Source organism: Lithobates pipiens, unplaced genomic scaffold (genome assembly GCF_037356315.1).
Source record: "Lithobates pipiens isolate NorthernLeopardFrog02 unplaced genomic scaffold, aLitPip1_a1.2 Scaffold_3, whole genome shotgun sequence".
Lineage (NCBI taxonomy): Eukaryota > Metazoa > Chordata > Amphibia > Anura > Ranidae > Lithobates > Lithobates pipiens.
In genome coordinates, this window is record NW_027507790.1 from 232,472,349 (window position 1) to 232,485,054 (window position 12,706).

A 12,706-nucleotide genomic window follows, 5' to 3' on the forward strand; every position below is an offset into this window, starting at 1 on the left:
GCCACCACTGGGTGTTATACTTGCTAAGTTAACCAAGCGTAATTAACCTCTATAAGTGCTGTTGAGGTCTTTGTACATCTGGATTCTTGGTGGAGGTGATTGGTGGACATAAGCACACTGTGTGATTTGTTTATAACTGAATGTTTTATATCACTTGCACTTTTTGACCTCTTTCATACTTTGAGCTCACCATATCTGGCAAATGAGGATATTGGAAGTACATGGAAGCACAGGCATTATTTTATATTCTGTTAATCATTATTCAATTAATAATTTATTTTGAATTAAAATTTTTATTATTTTGAGAGAGTAGCTTGAGTCTAAAGATGAAATGTCCCAATGGAAAGCATGAAAGCCCCTATGTAGAATATGAGGACTGCAGTCCGTCCAGCTTTACTTTGTTTTCTTGAGTCATTATGTCATTTCGTTTTTTACTGCTGTTTTCTATCAGTCAAAAGCTGATTTCACTCTCTGCAGCTGTAAATAAAAATAATGAATTCCCATGAAATGCCACTGGCATAAAACTAATTTAGAATGTGTTTGTTATTATATAATTAAAATTCGTTGCATTAGCATTTGTTCATGAATATGTTATATGCTTCCTTTTGATAAATACTGTGCTGAGGTGCAGGCTTCTGCTTTGATCAGTTATTTTATTCATATCATTAGTTATCTAGTGTATGTTGGTATGCAGATGACGAACATGTATAATACAACTTCAGAGTTGTGGTATCCTGGAATTTATCAATATATATTCCTGTAGCTCCAACAAGTTATTCAGTGCAAAGAAAACTCAAATCAAAATACCCTGATGGAGTTTAAAGACCAATGTCTATAAAGGTGGCATTCAAAGTTCCGTCTCCAGAAATGTAAGTGTAATCTACTGGGGCTCTTTTGATCCTCCTGTACTTCATTAGGGGGTAGGTTACTAAATCTGATAGTTCCTACATAGCTCATAACGTTAATGCAGAGCTGCGTAGAGTTCACTTATCCATTGGCTCTCCCTGCAGTAGTGGTATTAGACTTATGCCCTCTACACACGGTCAGAAATTCCGACGGAAAAGGTCCGATTGTATTATGTTGTCGGAAAATCCGATTGTGTGTGGGCTCTATCGACGGAAAAAGTTTGAGAGCTGGATCTAAAATTTTCCTACAACAAAAGCCGATCGGACTTTTTCCGAGCGTTTTAGAGAATTCCGACGCACAAAGTGCCACGTGTGCTCAGAATAAATTATGAGATGAAAGCTATTGGCTAATGGCCTCTACGTAGTCCTGTCGTACGCAACAAATGTCACCGCATTCAAAACGATTCGATTTTCTGACAACTTTGTCCGGCCATGTGTATGCAACACAAGTTTTGGCCAAAATCCGTCTGAAAAAATCTGACGGATTTTGTGGTCGGAATGTCTGACCGTGTGTACAGGGCATAAGTCTTTGCACCTCCTGTTGACTGGCTGGCTCAGGTAGCTCCACTTTCTCTCTTTTTTTATGTGTCACATCAAAGGGTTCCTTACAGGACGATGTTGTGGATTCCACTATTTATTTTCCATTTTAAGTGCGGTTTCTGCCACTTCAAGTGTAACATTACCGACCAGTCTTACAAGTTTGATTTTTTTTTACTATCTGGCCAGTATGATGACGTTTTTATGATTATTGGTTTGAATGCAGACCTTTGGGTATCCCTTGTTCTGTTCTTTGGCCTACTCCCTGGAGTTGCTGGTAAACGCGCTCATCCTAACTCATACTATGTGATCATTAATCCTCCGCTGTATTAACCCCCTAAAGAAGACTCATACTCTTTGAGAGTTGAAACACATTGGGGCTTATTCTAACAAAATATACACTTTCATGTGCTGAAGTACTTTGTGGTGGTTTCATCTTAAGAAAAACATGTCGCGCATTCATGATGACCAGAATTCCTTTGTTTCTGTTTTTAAAACATACTATGTATTAATAAATGTGTATGCTTTTAGAATAATTCTTATTTTGTGTTAATGTTGGTGCCCAAAAAGGTCCTATTTCCTATTCAAACAACTTGTGTTAAAGTAAGCCTACTACTGTATATTACAAGTATGAAAAGTATCCGATTCCAGAATGCTCAGGTGTGAACGGGGTCATAAAATGGTTCTAAAGGCTCAAGGTAAAAACTTTTCCTGTGCAGCAGCCCCAACCCCCCTAATACTTGAGCACCATAACAATCCAGTGTGTTGCACAGGAGCCTCAGCTTTCCAGGGACCCTCACTCCTCATTGAGGCTTCCACCAAGACAGCAGTGGGAGCCATTGTCTCCCACTGCTGTCAATCACAGCCAGTAAGCCAATGAGGAGCGAGAGGAGGGTAGGGTCAAGTCACGGCTCTGTGTGTGAATGGACATACAGAGCAGTGGCTTGGGTGCTCCTATTGCAAACTGCTTGCTCTGGGGACACTCGGCAGGAGGGAGGGGCCAGGAGTTCTGGTGGGGGGCCCAAGAAGAGGAGGATCAGGGCTGCTCTGTACAAAACCCCTGCACAGAGCAGGTAAGTATAGCATGATTGTTATATTTAAAAAAAAATGCCTTTAACACCGCTTTAGGGGGTCAAACCTCAGCAAAGAAGGAAATACCCTGTAACACACGGCTTGTAGTTAAAAAAGGTGTAGGTGGGAAAAACCAACTGTTGCTTTATGGTTAATTATAGAATACCATGACAGGGCAGCATTTCAACTTTTTAATTTGTGCGTTTAAAGCTGCTTCAAATTAAGCATCACATGTTTGTATTTTTTTAGTATTAATAGTATCCCTTTTTTTTTAAGCGTTAACTATTAACAGTATGTATTGATGGTCTGCTTTTGCTTGCTTGAAATGATTAATGCATGACCAGTGTTGTCTTTTTGATTTTTCCCAAGATGTTTGTATGAGCCTTTTTTTCCTACTCTAAAGACTGAGAAGTAAAGATGCATCTCCTCTTAGTACATTTTATTAAGATTTGTGCTTAACTTTGAAATATCAGGCTTCTACTCTAGTAATGTTCCCCCCTTTTATCTTTTATCTTTCTAGAAGAAAAGTACAAAATAAAAGGTAAAATCAGAGGGATTCTGTGCAGAACCGTTTTTTTTTTTCGCTGGACCCATTATGCCATAAGACTCTTGGCATTTAAATAACAAAAAATGTCTTCTGCCTTCATGCTGGAGACCATTATTGTGTTTTCTCCACTAACACATTTTACAGATAACTTGCTAACCTTAGTCACAATGACTCTCTGATAGTCTTGGTAGACAATATATCCTGGATAATACTCTCAAGGGGTCATTTTAGCTTATCAACTCATTAAGTTGCCTAATGTCCTTTGAAATATAATGTTATACATAAGACCTTCAATTACTTCAATGCTACTTTCACAAAGGGTTCCTCTCCTATTGGAATCTGCTTATTAATTGCAGATGGGCAGGCAATTGTTTGATGTATGGTCATGTATTACTTAAAGACCATTTCATCATTTAAATAGGCTGCAGGTGGTCAAGCTGTGCAGCCATCCAAACAATACTGAATCATCTACGTCAGGTTGACTTTCCCTCTGAATTCATCTTTAAAGTGGAGGTTCATTGTACACCGACCACCACTGCAGTCCTGGACTTCAAGACCTTTCACTGTTCACAATAAAGAATTAGGTCCTTCCTATTCCTATAATCGGTTCTTGGGTAGGAATATTCCCAATACATGGGAATTTAAAGGCTTCTATGTCAAAGTAGCAAATGACATCAAACAATTGTATTTCTCCCTTAATAAGTAGGCCCTGAAATAGCGATATCATTCTCCAGTGCCATGGTCTCATACGATTTAAGAACCTCTACATTCTCATCCATGATGAGTATTTCCACCCATGAATGAGCATTGCATGGCAAAACATGAAAAGTTTATTTTAAAGAGGACCTTCAGGTATTGTTTGTACCTATAGGTAAGCCTATAATAAGGCTTAACTATAGGTACTGTAAATATCTCCTAATCTTGCATCGTTATACACACTGTATACTGCAGTGACATTGGTGCATGTGCTCTGAAGGAACTGCCACCTGTGTTGTTTCTTCAGGGCCCTGTGCTGTGACCGTCACGTCATTGTGGCTCTGGCCAATAACAGCGCCTGAGCCCACAAACCTGAAAGAAACAGCGGTTTCTGCAGCGTGTGGGTGCCACTGGAGGGCTTCATTCTAAGGTAAGTATTTCATACTGAGCTCGTATATAATGCAAACTAGCTCATTATGCCTTTCTCTTGCAGGTTTTTTTTTTTTCCACAGGGGTTTACAACCTCTTTAAGGTTGCATTTTTCACTGAACTGAAATACCACCCCTTACAGACTTGTTTGCTGTTTAACACTTATGCTATAATTGGAGTTGGATCTCACGAAGCAGGGCCAAGGACAACCGCCCACACGTAGTGATGTTTACAGACCGGGCCAACTCACTCTTTTATCCCCCCTGTTGCTAGCCCCATGTGTGACTACGACATCTGATTTTGATACTAAGGCTAGCTAGTTGACTGGGTTAAGAAGAGGATGGCACCTGATAATTTAATTAGGGGGGCTGGGAGTATAAACCTGCTTTTGCCTATTATGAATTGAGTGTAAATTCTGCTACTTTAGATTGCCCTGCTTAGTCCCATTATCACATTCCCTCAGAAGGAAAGTTCCATTCCAGTAGCCTCCCTTCGAATTTTGTGTGCATTGACCGTAGAGAAGAGGGGGCAGCAGATAAATAGGTACAACTTATGTTGGACGATTTGATTTATCTTTATGTATCACCTGAGGATAGTCACTTTACTAGGTAAATGCTTTACAATGCTTTACAACCACTTTGAAGCATTACAGCTTGGGCAAGGACATTCAGCAGCCTAGGTGTCTCTGTCAGGGGTTAGGCTCGGGGGACCAGTATCTATAGCAGTAGAGAGGCTCTCACCAAGCAGAAGGATAAGTATACAAGCAGATCACCCTGGCAGATAATGTGGACTCACCCAAGGTGCAGGGCCTAAGCACTACCCAGTATTCACCAGAGCTCCTGATGGTGGATATGGGTTTGCTACATGTTAGTACCAGGATGCGGTCCTCAGGCTCATCCCACCAGGAGGTGAGAAAGCCGGGGTCCAGTAGCAGATATAGCAGGTAGGGATCAAGCAGAAGAATAGACAGTAAACAAGCCAAAGGTCGGTAACAAGTGGTTACAGGTTGGGATCAAGCAGAGGCGTTGTAGAGGAACAAGCCAAAGGTCTGTAACGAGTGGTAGCAAAGATATGGATGGCGGCAGAAGTGACAAGAGTGAGACATTGGCTGGCGAGAGCACAATAATCTGGCAAAAGGGAAGTGCAAAGGCATGGGTTAAATAGGAAGTTCAAGGGAGGAGCAGCAACGTTCACCAGAAACAAAGTAAAAGGCAAAATTGTCCAGGAAGCTGTCTCCTGTGTAATGCCTGGTCAGCCTCAAGAACACAGCACTCGGCTTGGGAAGTCTCTGCAAACCTCCATGTTCTATTCGTGCACAAAAGGGAGAAGAGCTGGTGCCATGGAAGTTGCCTGAAAACATTGTTTTTTTAATGCAGGTGAACAACAGTCAAAAAAGTCAACAGGTTTAGGCCATCAGGCCTTAATCATGGTTGCACCTCAGGTGGCTCGGCAAAACGAGATACTGCTAGACACAGCAGTGGTTGTAGGTTTAGATCCTGGACCTGACAATATGATTTAATAGTGAAGTAACAGTGGCACACTGATAAGGGCTTTCCTCTCCTATCAGCTAACTGTTTTTTGGCAATGTTGTGTGGTGCAGAGGAGCTTGATTGATTTAGACTGCTCCATCCCAGTACAGAGGATTGGATGAGGTTCATATAAACACAGATTGAGGTCATTTTTAAAATGGATTTAAAGTTATGTATGAATTGCCTGAATGCAAATTGGGAAATAGGCATATTTATTTTAGGTAGATCACAATGGGTAGAGATTATTGAGCATACTCCCTCATAGTGACTGAGCAGGACTGGCTTTTGTCTCAGATTAGCCAGATTATGAAAGTACATAAAGGGGAAATGGAGAATTTCAAACTTCATAGTCAAAACATATTGTTCAGGACGGGTGTGGAAATGCTATGAGAACTCCGGTCAGTGCATATCCAACAAACAAAGTCTTGGAATCTTGCTATAGTCACTGCTGACGTCAAAAATATTGTTGGAATTAGTTTGGCCCAGTTTCTGTCACGATCCTATTTAAATCAGTTCTTATATTACAATGTAAAGAATTCCTACAGCAAGCAATGATTTGTCAAGAGTAATGACACATTGTGCTGCTCAGTATGTGGACTTCGAATGCACGTTGAAGCAATATAAATGTCACATTAGATAAACCACAGTAGCAACTTTAGATAACATAGGTAGAAGATTACATACAATACTTACAAAAAATAACATATTAAAAACATAGCAAGTAGAAGACAAAGTTGCAATATGTGAGTCGAATTGAAGTCACAAAAATAGATATGCAGTTCAATAGACACTGTACTAACAGCCTTCATTTTCAGTCTCCCCTCCACTGTTTTTTTTTTTTTTTTTAATGCAGAAAGACTTTATTGGAAACGTGTTGACAAAGAACAGTCACTGCTGCATTTAGGTATCACAAAGAGGTTTTGGTCCATATTTCAGGTAACAGGGATACATGATGTCAACTATTCCACATACATAAAGGAATGCAGATGCAGAGTAGACGGGTTGGATCCACATGGGTGGGACACAGTTTAGCTGCTTTCTCCCATGGTGTGCTTGTCAAACAGGTACTCGCCCATGCCGTTCTGGGGCAGCCCAAGGCGCTTCAGGTTGGTGATGTAATCTCTAAGCTGATTAATAGACTTCACCTGTTCCTCCAGATATTCAGACTCCAAGAAGTCACACAGATGGGGGTCAACCTTGTCAGATCCCACTTTGTGCAGGTCCAGAAGAGCCTGATTCACAGTCTTTTCCAGTTGCAGAGCAGCCTGCATGGCCTCCAGGGTATTACCCCATTAATCAGGTTCTGGTTTCTTGACATCCTGTAGGACAATGCGACCCCCACGTTTGTTCTGATACTTCATCGATTTCTCAGCATGCTCCCTCTCTTTGTGACTTTGTTCCTTGAAAAGCGTGGCCACATTGTGAAGGGCAATATCATCACCGTCAAAGTAGAAAGCCATGGAGAGGTAGGTGTAGGAGGTGTACAGCTCCATGTTCATCATACGGCTGATGGCAACCTCGCAGTCGCGGTGGAAGTTCTGGTGCACCTGGGATTCCATTTCAGCGGTTTGGTGGTTTTGGGTAGCACAAAAAAAGCAGTAGTGCAATAGATGTAGATGAAGATACTGGAGGGATTAATAAAAGACCACATAGACGAGTTCTTGCAGGAAAAAAATATTTTAAGCAACAGACAGCATGGATTCATGAAAGACAGGAGTTGTCAGACAAATCTGATTTCTTTTTATGAGGTGATAAGTAAAACCTTGGACAGAGGGATGGCGGTGGACGTGATATACTTGGATTTTGCAAAAGCGTTCGATACTGTTCCGCACACACGGCTCATGTGGAAGGTAAAGTCTACAGGTTTGAAAATATCAGTTTGTAAATGGATAGAAAACTGTCTAAAAGACAGAATTCAGAGAGTAGTGGTTAATGATTCTTACTCTGAATGGTCTAAGGTTATCAGTGGTGTACCCCAAGGTTCAGTGCTGGGACCAGTGGCGGCCCGTCCATAGGGGGCGCCCGGGCGCCGCCCCCCCCCCCCCAGTCCAAAAAAAAAAGTGTAAAAAAAAAAAAAAAAATTTATTTAAACATATCCCTTTAAAACTTTTTTTTTTTTTTTCAAATGTCCCTATTTGCACTGTGTCCCGGCGCCGGGCGCCGGGCGCAGTGCAATATATGAAGCGCCACGTCTATGCAATCACAAGATTGCAGACGAGGCGCTTCATTTGCCAAAAAAAACTCGCTCTGTGGCGCGGTCGATCGCGCCACAGCTTCCGGGACTAGTCGGGCGAGTGCATAGGTTTATTGAGCAGTGCTACCGACGTCACTCAAGGAAGTGACGTTGGCACTCATCTGCTCAGTCCAGACTCCAGCGTCAGATCAGCAGGTAAGCAGTAGCTCCTGCTGTTGATGTTCGGCAGCACAGCCTTTTCGTTCGTTCTGGTGGTTAGATGGGGCTGCTGCCACCCCCCCTTAATCATCTTTATATTAATCATACATTTTTCTGAGTTTGGACGGCACTTAGATATATAAAAACACAGCTAAATGTGTTATTTAAGCATCGTGTCTTCTCTTTGCTGAGTGGCATTCCAGAGCATCTAAGTAGCTTTTATCAGTCCCTAAGGGTCTGATCACACGGCAGCACCCCCCCTCCCCCTTCTCAACTACATGTGTGTTTTTTTACCCTTAGTTTGAACGGCAGCATCCCCCCCCCCCCCCTCTCAACTACATATGTGTTTTTTTTTTCCTTACTTTGGACAGCAGCACCCCCCTCCCCCCTCTCAACTACATGTGTGTTTTTTTCCTTACTTTGGATGGCAGCAACCCCCCCTCCCCCCTCAACTACATGTGTGTGTTTTTTTTTCCTTACTTTGGACAGCAGCACCCCCCTCCCCCCTCTCAACTACATGTGTGTGTTTTTCCTTACTTTGGATGGCAGCAGCCCCCCCCCCCCCCCCCCAACTACATGTGTGTGTTTTTTTTTCCTTTCTTAGTTTGGATGGCAGCACCCCCTCCCCTCTCAACTACATGTGTGTGTTTTTCTTCTTTCTCAGTTTGGATGGCAGCACCCCCCCCCCCCCCCTCTCGACTACATGTGTGTTTTTTCTTCTTTCTTAGTTTGGATGGCAGCACCCCCCGCTCCCCCCTCTCAACTACATGTGTTTTTTTCTTTCTTTCTTAGTTTGGATGGCACCCCCCCCCCCCCCTCTCAACTACATGTGTGTGTTTTTCTTCTTTCTTAGTTTGGATGGCAGCACCCCCCCCCCCCCCCCCCTATCGACTACATATGTGTTTTTTCTTCTTTCTTAGTTTGGATGGCAGCACCCCCCGCTCCCCCCTCTCAACTACATGTGTTTTTTTTTCTTTCTTAGTTTGGATGGCAGCACCCCCCCCCCCCCCTCAACTACATGTGTGGTTTTTTTTTCTTTCTTAGTTTGGACAGCAGCATCCCCCCTCTCCCCCTTCTCAACTACTGGTTCTCAACTGGTATATGATGTGCAGCCTGGTATATGATGTGCAGAGCCCGGTGTATAGTGTGCAGAGCCTGGTATATGATGTGCAGAGCCTGGTATATGATGTGCAGAGCCTGGTACATGATGTGCAGAGCCTGGTATATGATGTGCAGAGCCTGGTGTATGATGTGCAGAGCCCGGTGTATAATGTGCAGCCTGATATATGATGTGCAGAGCCCGGTGTATAATGTGCAGCCTGGTATATGATGTGCAGAGCCTGGTATATGATGTGCAGAGCCTGGTATATGATGTGCAGAGCTGGTGTATGATGTGCAGAGCCCGGTGTATAATGTGCAGCCTGATATATGATGTGCAGAGCCCGGTGTATAATGTGCAGCCTGGTATATGATTTGCAGAGCCTGGTGTATAATGTGCAGCCTGATATATGATGTGCAGAGCCCGGTGTATAATGTGCAGCCTGGTATATGATTTGCAGAGCCCTGTGTATAATGTGCAGCCTGGTATATGATGTGGATTATATAAGGGGTGTGGCTTTATGAAAAGTGGGAGGGGCCAACCATGGAGGGGCGGGGTCTTGTGCCCCCCTATCCTAAAACTTCACCAGCCGCCACTGGCTGGGACCCTTACTTTTTAATACCTTTATAAATGATATTGGGTCTGGGATCAAAAGTACCATTTCCGTCTTTGCAGATGACACCAAGCTATGCAGTGGAATAACGTCCTTACAGGATGTCTCCAATTTACAAGCCGACCTCAATGCTCTGTATAATTGGACGACTATGTGGCAGATGAGGTTTAATGTTGAGAAATGTAAAGTTATGCACTTGGGGGCTAAGAATATGCATGCATCATACATTTTAGGGGGAGTACAACTGGGGGGATCAATAGTGGAGAAGGATCTGGGGGTTTTGGTAGATCGTAAGCTCAATAATAGCATGCAATGCCAAGCTGCGGTTTCCAAAGTGAGCAAAGTCCTTTCCTGTATTAAGAGAGGTATGGACTCCAGAGAGAGAGATATCATTTTGCCCCTGTTCAAATCATTAGTAAAACCTCATCTGGAATATGCAGTTCAGTTTTGGACACCAGTTCTCAAAAAGGATATCGGGGAACTGGAGAAAGTGCAGAGAAGGGCAACCAAACTGATAAGAGGCATGGAGGAACTCAGCTATGAGGAAAGATTAGAGGAACTGAATGTATTCACTCTTGATAAGAGGAGATTAACTAGTTGCTGACCGCCGGCCGTCCAATGACGGCCAGGCGGCGCACCTATTGTGGCGGGAGGCCGTCATATGACGGCCTCCCGTTTAAACAGGGTATGCGCGCGATCGTGCGCACGCACCCCTGTTTCTTCGGTGGCGGCGTGTCACGGAGACATCGCACGCCACCGAAGGGGGTGAACAGCCATTGGTTATGGCTGTTTACCACGTGATCGGCCATGATGAAGTCATGGCCGATCACAGATGGTCACACTCTGACTGTGCACGGCGCGTGCACGTCGCTGGTGGCGTGTTCTCTGGGAACACTGCTCATCACCGACGCTGGTAAACAGCCATTGGCCGGCTGTTTACCCACGTGATCGGCTGTGATCCTTTCACAGCCGATCACTAAAATGTAAACAAACCGCGGTAATGAGATGTTACCGGGTTCTCCTCCTCACACACCGATCGTGTGTGAGGAGGAGATTGCGGTAACATCTCGTTACCGCCTACAGTGTACACCAATCACACTGATTGCCCCCCCCCAATAAGGAGGACCTGTCACCACCCCTCATAGTACCTGTCAATCACAGTCCATCAGAGTACCTGTCACAGTCCATCTGGGTACCCGAGTACCTGTCCCAGTCCATCTGAGTACCCGAGTACCTGTCAAGGCCCATCAGAGTACCCGAGTACCTGTCATAGTCCATCAGAGTACCTGAGTACCTGTCACGGCACATCAGAGTACCCGAGTACCTGTCACGGTCCATCAGGGTACCCGAGTACCTGTCACGGTCCATCAGGGTACCCGAGTACCTGTCACGGTCCATCAGGGCACCCGAGTACCTGTCACAGTCCATCATGGTACCCGAGTATCTGTCATGGTCCATCAGAGTACCCGAGTACCTGTCACAGCCCATCAAAGTACCTGAGTACCTGTCACAGCCCATCAAAGTACCCGAGTACCTGTCACAGCCCATCAAAGTACCCGAGTACCTGTCACAGCCCATCAAAGTACCCGAGTACCTGTCACAGCCCATCAAAGTACCCGAGTAGCTGTCACAGCCCATCAAAGTACCCGAGTAGCTGTCACAGCCCATCAAAGTACCCGAGTACTTGTCACGGTTCATCCGAGTACCCGAGTACCTGTCACAGCCCATCTGAGTGCCCGAGTACCTGTCACAGCCCATCTGAGTACCCGAGTACCTGTCCCAGTCTATCTGAGTACCCGAGTACCTGTCACAGTTCATCTGAGTACCCGAGTGCCTGTCACGGTCCATATGAGTACCTGTCACCACCCTTCAGAGTACCCAAATACCAGTCACCAAGCCATCAGAGTACCTGTCACCAGGCCATCAGAGTACCCGAGTACCTGTCACCAGGCCATCAGAGTACCCGAGTACCTGTCACCAGGCCATCAGAGTAACCGAGTACCTGTCACCAGGCCATCAGAGTACCAGAGTACCTATATCCAGCCCATCAGAGTACCCGAGTACCTATTTGCAGCCCATGTCTCATAGAATATAGGTTGGGGTGTTTGCTTTCCAAAATGGGGTCATTTTGTGGGTAATTTCACTGTCCTGGTGGTCCAGGACCTTCAAAAGTGTGATGGGTAGGAATGAAATGAGATGTGTCATTTATGCTCCTAGAACGCCTGAACGTACTACTTCAATGTTCGGCCTCTCTATGTGACCACACTGTGTAAAAGTCCTACACATGTGGTATCGCCATACTTGGGAAGAGTAGCAGAATGTATTTTGGGGTGTAATGTTTGCTATATACATGCTATATGTTAGAAATATCTTATAAATTGACAATTTTGTGTAAAAAAAATGCGTTTTAATTTTTTTCCACATATTCCAAAAACTTCTGGAAAAACAAGTAACCGTTCAAAGACTCATTATGCCTCACAGATTATACATTGGGGTGTTTGCTTTCCAAAATGGGGTCATTTTATGGGAAATTCCATTGTCCTGGTACTCCAGGGCCTTCAAAAGTGTAATAGGTGGTTGAGAAATGAGATGCGTCATTTTTGCTCGTAGAACGTCTGAAGGTACTACATCAATGTTGGTGCTCTGTATGTGGCCAGACTGTGTAAAAGTCTCACACATGTGGTATCGCTGTACTCGGGAAGAGTAGCAGAATGTATTTTGGGGTGTAATTTGTTGTATGCATATGCTGTGTTCGAGAAATAACCTGATAATATGACAATTTTGTAAAAAAAAAAAAATAATAAAAAAAAAATCTTCATTTTGCAAAGAATTGTGGGAAAAAAATGACAACTTAAAAAAACTCACCATGCTACTTACTTAATACCTTG

At 43.9% G+C, this 12,706-nt stretch overlaps 1 protein-coding gene and 1 pseudogene across 1 annotated transcript in view; one reads left to right on the plus strand and one right to left on the minus strand.

Moving 5' to 3' along the window:
- Positions 1-12,706, plus strand: part of ADAMTS12 (ADAM metallopeptidase with thrombospondin type 1 motif 12) — a 678,211-nt gene that overhangs the window by 206,323 nt on the left and 459,182 nt on the right. The gene's annotated exons all lie outside the window — the stretch shown is intronic.
- Positions 6,704-7,322, minus strand: LOC143941014 (ferritin, higher subunit pseudogene; annotated as a pseudogene).